General features: G+C 38.4%; 1 protein-coding gene across 5 annotated transcripts in view; it reads right to left on the bottom strand.

The window, feature by feature from the left end:
• Nucleotides 1-760: 760 nt before the first annotated feature.
• Nucleotides 761-9,552, bottom strand: part of LOC311597985 (caspase-1-like) — a 30,299-nt gene continuing 21,507 nt past the window's right edge. For 4 of the 5 annotated variants that reach the window (XM_084782696.1, XM_084782695.1, XM_084782694.1 and 1 more), the window contains one exon: nt 762-9,514. The gene's annotated coding sequence lies outside the window, so the exon portion shown is untranslated. Of the gene's footprint in view, nt 9,515-9,552 lie in introns of all 5 variants that reach the window. The other variant, XM_084782698.1, reaches the window with a different exon arrangement.

The following is a 9,552-nucleotide window of genomic DNA, read 5'->3' as shown; positions in this document are numbered from 1 at the left end:
TTTTGTCTTATAATACAAGAGAAGATACATCCTTTCTAGGACACTTTGAATTGCTCTTTATGCTTTGAATTCCACAACTTCTTATTAACCTACAAGGATTTGATTTGAGATACTCTCACATCAACTTGTTTTGTGCTCCCCTCCATGCCCCCTCTCTTCTTATTTTTTCATATTTTTTGGTCTGTCACCATGTATTAATTTTAACACATAAAAGGATATGAAGAGAAGTTGAAAATATGAAAGGGGTGAATATATATACAAAGATGTTAAAACACAGCAATATATACAAAGATATTAAAAAGAACACAACATAAAAGAGAGAAAGGTGCAAAAGGGAAAAGAAGTGTTAATGTGAAGAGAAGTTGGGGAGAAGAAAAGAGAAGGAGGGCGAGTGGAGGTGAGAAGTGGAGACAGAGTTCTCTCTCAGGCTCTAGCTGGAATCACAGTTTTCACTTTTTAGTGAGAATGGAAAGTCATATTCTCAGTCAAATCTATTCATTATATGTCTCATTGTCCATATCTGCTGATTTAAAATATGCAAGCTCAGACAAAACAAACAGCTTACTCACAAAGCAATTCTTATTACTCTCACATTCCAGTGATGGTTGTTAACTTTCAACCACAGCACCTAAAAGATACTATACCTTCAATGGAATCTCTATCAAAAGTCAAATGTTATTTTTATAAAAGTAGGGAAAACATTAAAATTCATACCACAGTACATTTTTAAAACTTAATATCCATATATATATATATATATATATATATATATATATATATATGCAACAACAATTAATGAAAAAAGAGGCTGTGCATTTTAAAGACAGCAGGAAGGGTTACACCACAAGGAAGGGTAAGAAAGCGAGGAGGGGACAGAGGCAATGAGGACTGCATAGGAAGAAGGACGGGGAACAGGACAGGTTAGATAGCAGGGTGGGCGAAAGAAAAACTGGGTGAGAGAGCAAGGAAGGTCAGACAACAAAGTGAGATATATTGAAGGCTTCGGAGGGAAGAAAGGAAACAGGGAACGCAGTAACTGTATTATAACCTCAAAATCAAAATAAAGACAAAATAGGCCAAGAAATCCTGACTAGTAAATTACAGCTATAGTGAACATACTATATAATAACTACAAAGATAAAATAATCAAAGTGGAATGCAGCCCACCAAGAAGCAAGAACAAAAACCCATACGATAGGGAAGAATTACAGCTAAAGGTTTGCCTCAAATTGCATTTCAACCAAAGCACTGAAAGCCGACAACCTGGAAGGGGCTGCCTCTTCAATAAATATTAGTAGGAAAATTAGGTATACACTTGTAGAGGAATAAAATTAATTTTATATCTCAGACCAAATACAAGAAAAAACCTTCAATAGTTAAATTTTGGTTACTAATTATGCAATGCTAGGAAAAAAAAACACAGAGGAAATACTCAGTTACATTAGCCTATATAGTGATTTTACCCTTGTGATATTAAAACATAGTTGAGAAAAATTAATGAAGAAAATTAAAGTAAATAACTGTAAAAAGGAAACAAACATAACAAAACCAACCCAACAACAACAAAACAAGCTGACACCAAAGGAAACAATGAATGAAGTGAACACACACAGCCTGTAGCATTTAAGAACAGATTTTCAATGTGATTATATCATTCCCTGATTATGCAATAAAGCCAACCTACTTAATAGAAAAAAAAAAAGATTAAAAAAATAGTGACAATACCTGAATAGACAGAGTTACAGGAAAGTATAGGTATCCAATATGTTTGTAACAAAAACAAATAGTAACTATCAGTAAATACAGATTAAAGCCACAATGAGATACCATCTGATGTTTAATAGAATGATCATCATCAAAAGGACGCAAACTTGTATAGCCACTATGGAAATCAATATGGCAGTTCCTCAGAAAATTGGGAATTGATCTACCTCAAGACTCAGCACTTCTACTCATGAACATATACACAAAAGACTTTCCATCCTACCACAGGAACACTTGCTCAACTATGTTCATAGCAGCTTTACTCATAATAGCAAGGAACTGGAAAATACTTGGGTGTACATCAACCAAAGAATGGATAAAGGATGTTTGTACATTTATGCAATGGCGTATTACTCAACAGTTAGAAAAATGACATCATGAAATTTGCAGAAAAATGGACGGAGCTAGAGAGAGTTATCCTGAATGAGGTAACCCAGACCCAGAAAGACAAACATGTTCTCACTTATCAGTGGGTATTATCTGTCCAGGAAAGGAAAACCATGCTACAATCCGTAGGCCCAGAGAGACTAAATAACAAGGAGGGCCCTAGGGAGAATACGTGGATCTCCCCAGGGAGGAGAGTAGCTTAGACTTTGTTGGCGGGGATGAGAATAAGAAGGATCAGCTAGAAGAGTGGAGGAATGGAGCGAGAAGATACAGGAAGAGGCAATGATCTGGGGGGCGATGTGGAAACCTAATGTGGAAACTCCCTGCAATCTACAAGGTGACCCTAGTAAGGACTCCCAGTAATAGAAGATGTGAAACCTGAACCTTCTTCTAGAACCAGGCAAGGCTTCCAGTGGTGAGACCCGGGGCCCCAAACCAGCAACATAACCTTTGACCTACCCTCTCTTCTGCCTACGAGGTGTCCTGGGGCAATGGTGGTGCAGAACTTGTGGGAGTGGCCAACCAATAACTGTTCTAATTTGAGGCCCATGTCAGGAAAAGCAGCCACTGCCCCACACTGCCACTGCCTGGATGTCATGAACTAGAAGCTGGATAAACCAGAGACCCAGGGTAAAAAAGAAGCATGACTTCCAAAAAACAAATCAATGGAAGGTTCCTAATGATGATCAGCTGTACTCAGAATCTAGAGCCTAGTCCAGTTGTCATCAGAGGAGCTGCCTCTGGCAACTGATGGGAGCATATGCAGAGACACAAGGGAAAACAGTAGGTGGAAAGAAAGCCCATGTGGAAGTTCTCCATTGGTTCCCTCCCTCCAGAGTGTGGGAAGCCCTTTGCAAGAGGGCCAATATAAATTGTGGGAGCCCCCAGAAAAGAGGGCCTGTGTGGGCCTGCCCTAGGTCCTCTGTAAATGTTACGGCTGTTGGCTTGATCTTCTGGGGATATTCCTGACAGTGTGAGTGGTGATGTCTCTGACTCTTGCCTTTTCTCCTATTTGGTTGCCCCACCCAGCCTTGATGTGAAGGTTTGTGCTGAGATTTTATTTTGTTGTGCCATGTTTGGTTTAGGTCGTTGAGAGGCCTGCTCTTTTCTAGGCAGAGTAGTGGATTTGGGAGAGAGGGGAAGTGGGAGGGAGAACTTGGGGGATCAAAGAAAGGGAAAGCTGTGGTCAGGATGTATTGTATAAGAGAAGAATAAATGAAAATAAAAAAGACACAAGGCTAGTGTTGTAGAGTACGCTAAGGAAGTGAGCCTTTGTACATTATTGATTGAAGTATAATCTAGTATAACTACTAGAATAATAAAAAATGATTCATAGAGAGTCTTTACAAATAATAAAGAACTACTTTGGATCAATAAAACCCATTTCTGGTTATATCCTATGCATGAAATAAGGATGGTGAAGAAATGCTGTAAAATACTCATTGCAGTATTGTTTACATCAGCCATGATAGAGTCAGTATAAGTGCCTATAAACAAGTGAGTGGATAAGGAGAGATATACATATATATGTATATATACATATGTCATATATAGTGTTTTAGTATTTGTAAAACTTAGCATTAGCATTTTAAATGAATTTCTGACAATTGTGAACATATTGATGAAACTTTAGGACCTTGTGTTAAGTGAAAGAAAGCAAGCCACACATACAAAGCTCAAATACAGTATGATCTTACTTATGTTTGGAATCTAAAATTTTTACACCCAGGGAAAGAGTAAAGAGATGGGGTGATGAGTAGATTAGAGAGATGCTGCTGAGGGAAGCACCGCTCCCTAGATAGAAGAAATAAATTCCACAGCTTCCCTGGAACACAATGGCTATAGTTCATAAAGATGTATCATACTGTTGCAAATTATTTGAAAATTTAAGTGTTTATCACCACATAAGAAAAAATAAGAAGTAACATATAGACTAATTAATCCTACTTAGGAATTGAACAATGTATACATATTTTTAAACATTTTACATAATAACCATATATATTACTTTCCAATTTCATAAATCATCACTTAAAAGCAACTGTTTGTACCAAAGCTAATTCTTGTAAGCTACATGTGCTCAGTGTACCAATTACAAATCCTAAATAATAGACAAGTTTTTCTTATTTCATAGATTCAGCCTACACCTGGATCCCAATATTGAGAGTTATATATTCAATAATCAGTGTTCTGTTTCTTTTTCATAATCCACAATTTCATTATATTGAATTTAAAACTGAAATGGCTCATTTCAAATGACCCTTCTTTGTACATTTGCTAATAAATAATATCCCATATCCAATATAAGAAACAGCAAAAGCCTGGTATTAGTTCACCTCTTTGGCTTATGTCTTATTTTCTACTTAAATCTATGTTTTCTTCATTATAACCACTAAATGTTTATAGAATATGTCCATTCTTCTCAATCCCATTTTCTTTTCCTATTTTCACCAAAAATCTTTCTATTGATAATTAGTCTGTGAACGTTGAAGAACCTCATCTCTTTCTCATTTATTCTTCATGATGAAATTGAGTATTCTAACATCTCATTTTAAACCTAGGATTTGACATTCAACCTCGTCTTCTGATATGACTTCTATCCTGCTCACTTTTTTTAAAACACCCAATCTTATTTTATTCTACATATCTATATACATATACTTGCGATGCTAGAGTCCTAGGTATTCCTTTTGCCTAGTTTTCCCATTTTTTCCACTTTATGCTTGTTATCTCAGCTTACTTAGCACTGAACCTGGTAACTTCCCTCGGTGCTTCCAACCTTTCTTGAATGTCAAAGGTGTTTGTTCCTAAAGTACATGGTTTTCCCTAATCTAGCATTTTTATCTCCTTATTATGATGCCAGCCTACATATCAATATTTCCCCATTAGACTCTGAGGCCTGGTAAGCCGGGAGACATCAGCCAGTCTCCATTACTTCTGATGTTAAGGGGTTCAACAGTTCTCTGTGCCTCACTGATAACTAAATATCTGAGCAGACACTATTGACTCAACTGTTTAATTATATTTAATAACAAAGTAGCTTTAACTTGCTGAACAAAACATGTAGCATATTGAAGGATTTTGAGCTGAGGGGACATATGTGAATTTTTTCAATTCAATCAGCAATGTTTATTGAGCATCTCTTTGTAAATGATAGCTTTCTAGCATTGGGAATGCTATTTTCAACATTTATCTGTGTACAGCAAAGCTTATAGGACAAATGTAGAGATAGTCATTAAAAAAAAACAACAAAATACGGAACACTCCAATGATTTAAGTGATTGACGTGCGTATACGAAGATCACTTTTAAAAGCAGCCATCTATTTCAAGACAGCTTTTTAGAGTAGGACATATGTGGCGCTGACAGCTCTGCTGGCAGGGTGGATAGTGTCTGCGGAGTGTATGTAGTAGCCATGAAGCTGGAGGAGCTGGGCTTTAGGAAGAAGTACATTGTGAGCTGAAATGTGCAGCAAATGCAGAAAAGAAAAAAAATGAGATGCATGTCATTATTTGAAGACTTCTGCAGAAAAATAAGGTAATGTCAGTGTCCTGAGCATGAGAAAAGGGCCAACCTCAGATCACTCTGTCCAAAGTACGTTGGACAAAAGTTGACAAATGCAACCTTTCATCAATCACAGAACAGCAATGGTAACAGAAATGTACTCACATAACTCTAAACATGAAGGCAGAGAACAGTTAAATAGCTGTCACAGAGAAAATATTTCAAAAACCATATCCAGGGACCATTGCAGTTATTCTTAAGTGGGTTTTCAGGGATAATAAAATCACAGGAGAAAATTAGAAGATGAAGTTCATCCAGTTTGTAGTTTTTGTCCCAGGCAATGCAGTAAAGTATTATAAATATTCATGTACTAAGTTGTCTAATATCATTCAGTTTCTCATTCCTACTATCTAATTATTCCAATCTCATAAGCAGTATGAATGGCATGCCTGGTTAAGAGGCTGCCAGCAACAGGTGTGACTTTAATTTAGTGATCACACCATAGTTTTACTCAATCGAAGCATTCCATCTGGGAGGGATGGGAGGCTTAGGGAATTAAACAAAATGTCACATATCTGAGGGAATGGAAACTTGGTCGATCCTCAAGACTTCCAGCCTAGGAATAAACACCTGCTTGGGAAAAGAGGCTGCCCAGCAGAAACGGAAAGAAGAGTCCTCACACTGCTGTCTCCTGCAAGCAGTGCTGTGCTCCAGAATTGGTGCTTTCAGTTCTCACCCACGATGACTTGGGCTTTTTGGTGATGCGGGAGTTTTTGAGTCATCCCTGCTTTTTGTAAGTAGCTTCAATTAAAACTCAAGTGCACCAAGTTTGACTTTGGTGTAATTGTTACTTTGGTATGTTGTGGGTTTTCCTGCTGGAGTAAGCAGATCTGTGTGCTGTATACTCCAAAAAGGTTTGTCACCTAACCTAACCCCCATCCTTAACAAATACCTAATTGAAATCCTGACAGATAAGCCATCCTGGAGCCTAAGTTAAACATTGGAAGATGGGACATAGAGCAAATGGAAATAATTACACTCTAGGGCGAATCAAAGGAGTAAAAAAACACAGCAGAAGGAAACTGTGTAAGTGTGAAGACAGTAAATATCTTCTTTTTTATGTGAGGCCAAAATCAAGTTTCAAAGGGACTACAGAAACGTAGACAAGTGCATATTTTCAGGTAGGAAAATCTGTCTCAGACGCTGGCGTCATATCTGTATATGTATCATTGATCTACATCTGTATCTATCTGTATCTATTTAAAGATAATAAGTAGTCACCTGTGTTCCTGAGTAATAAACTGCAGTAACAGATATCTAGGATGTCAGGTCAGAAGTAAGAAAAAACTGCCGGCAAATCCTAAGCATAGCAATCCACTTAAGTCCGCTCTAAGCCAGCTGCAGAGTTGTCCACAGATGCCTGAAACCTCTTTAGGTTTAGATATTCAAGCTGAGGGCAGAGTAGTGAACTGAAACCCTCTTCATTACCTCAGATCACTTAATTGTACGACTTAGAAATCCCTAAGGTTGTAGAGAATAAAGCCAAGGAAACGATAAGATGTATTTGAGCACTTGGGAAGTGATTACCAGCCCTGGGCCTTTTCAGCTTCTGAGTGGAAGATGGGTGGGTGGTTTGAAAGCAATCCCAAGGGTGGGACAGAAGGCCAAGGCCTGGGAAGGAGAGCGTGAATCCAGACATGATAGGAATCCGAGAATGGCGTACAGTAGAGTTGGGTCTAGCAGAAGTAGAGAGCTAGCAAGAAAATGGAATTATTTTAAGTGGAACAAGAGAGTAACTCTAGGCTTGGGAAATGGGTGGTGACTTCAAATATGTGCCAATTTATTTATAAGAGGAATGTTAGTGCCTAAGTGTCTACATCAGCAGCCCAGGAAAACAAAACAATTTTAGAGTTCATTACAGACTTTTGTCCCCTATGTAGGTTATTCTGGCTTTACCCTCCTCTTTGATTTCCAAAAATGGAAAATAACGGATAAACTTCTTTGTGCCTCGAAGCTACATGTATCTCAGCATCTCCACAATTCCTGATACACAGTAATTTCCCATTGTAACCAGGCAGGCGGGAAACTGGCTTCTACACCACTGCTCTGCTACCCCATCCCCACTTTTTTTCTAATCTCTGCCCGTCGCAGAGCTATGGCTATTGTAAAATCTAGGACTCAAGTCCTAGCCCCTAGTCAGGAAGGACCCCAGACTTGCCAGCCGTGAGAAAAAGCTTCAGTTCTTTCCCACAGGGCAGACAGTTTCTTACAGTAAAATGAAAGTTGCTGTGCATTTCCTTAGTTTAGGGAGACAGAGACTTCCTAGAGATTGTGAAAGGGCTGCTCAGAAAGTCTCGACCCTTGGGGGGACGTCCTCTGCAACTCATAAAACTGTCCTCCTTTTCCTGAACTCTAGTCCTTCCTCTTGGGAAAAAAAAAAACATCCAAACAACCAAAACAAACAAACTATAACAGCAGCAAAAAAAGAAATAAAATACTGTTCTGCAGGCTCCCCCTCTGAATGGGTTTCACTTTGCAGTCTCCGTTCTTCAAGGCCAGTAACACCCAGGGATGATTATTTCCCCTCTGACTTCTCCATGTCTCTACTTCCCTTCTCTATAACATCAGTCCTAAGTTTGTGAAATTTAACAGTCTCCTTTCTAGTGGAGAATTAGCCAATTGCACAGTGCTGTATCCTTTCTATTTGTATTCCTACAGCCTTAGCCTTTTATCAGAGCATCCCTTTTGTCCTCCCAGAATGCATTTCATTACCTGAACAAGACTGCATTTATGCATACATTTTTTGCTGAGAGTGACTGATTTCCACTACTTCTTAGTAGCCTCTGAACAAAGGCTGCTCAGAGAGGCAGTTTCAGGCTGCAAGAGAAAGGATGTCTGATCACATGATCTCAGGACAGAGCTATATCAGCGAAATGCTTAGAGACAGGGGAAAAGACAAGAGCTGTGGTGTTTTCAACTCTGAGGCTTTAGGGAATGTTGGATTAAATAGGATGGGCTAGAAAGGTACATGTGGAAGTGACCTTCTTTCAGCTCATCCTGAACTTAAACACTGGCTAAAGGGATGACATGTGTTCCTGATAATTGTTCCCTGTGTGTTTGGGGCACTGCTTTTTATTCTCAATAAGAATGTGAAATTTTAAAGTTCTTGGGCTAAATCAACATTTTCTTTGAATCTATGAAGCATAATGGCACAGAGAAGTTGCTGGGTTCTGGTTAAAGCTTCCACGGTCATAAGTAAGCACTCTGTTTTGAGATGCCATTTATTAGCTTGGCTATTATTGTCCCAGTTATATTTTCTACAAATCTTCTGCTGAGCTCTAAATTCCTGGAATTCAGATCACTGTGGTGAAGGTACCAATTTTACATGTCTATAGAAAAAGGCAAGCAAATGATAGCATAAAGACCAGCCAGTTCAGCATTTAAGAGTCAAGTCTAAGAAGTCTCCTGACACTCTGGATACTGAGGGACTCAGATGTGCTTCCACAAAGGCATTGATCATGCTTCAGTGGACAATCCCTTCCATGGGTCTCAAAAACAAAAGAGACATGGGTGTTTGAAAGGGGATTGTAGAGAAGAGAGTAGTTATATGGGGAGAATACTGTAGAGGATGTGAGGCTTTAGCAATTAGAATGTACTTTCAATTTTCAAAGAATAGATTCAGTAAAAAAAATACTTAGTTCCTCTTCTTGTGTTCTGAGCATCAAATCAAATAAAGGGAAACCTAATAGCAACAGCTAACAGAATAGTCTTTCCTTTTTCATATGTGATTTATTACATCATTTAGAGAAATGTTGACATGATTCCCAGGGCAGGTACAGAAGGATGGAACTCCTGGATTCCTATGGGAAAGAGAAATTATACAAACATAAGCATTCTG

Source organism: Acomys minous (genome assembly GCF_964271855.1).
Source record: "Acomys minous genome assembly, chromosome: 5".
In the NCBI taxonomy this organism is placed as follows: Eukaryota; Metazoa; Chordata; class Mammalia; order Rodentia; family Muridae; genus Acomys; species Acomys minous.
Note: the sequence above shows the minus strand (reverse complement) of the source record. Positions and strands in the feature narration are given on the sequence as shown.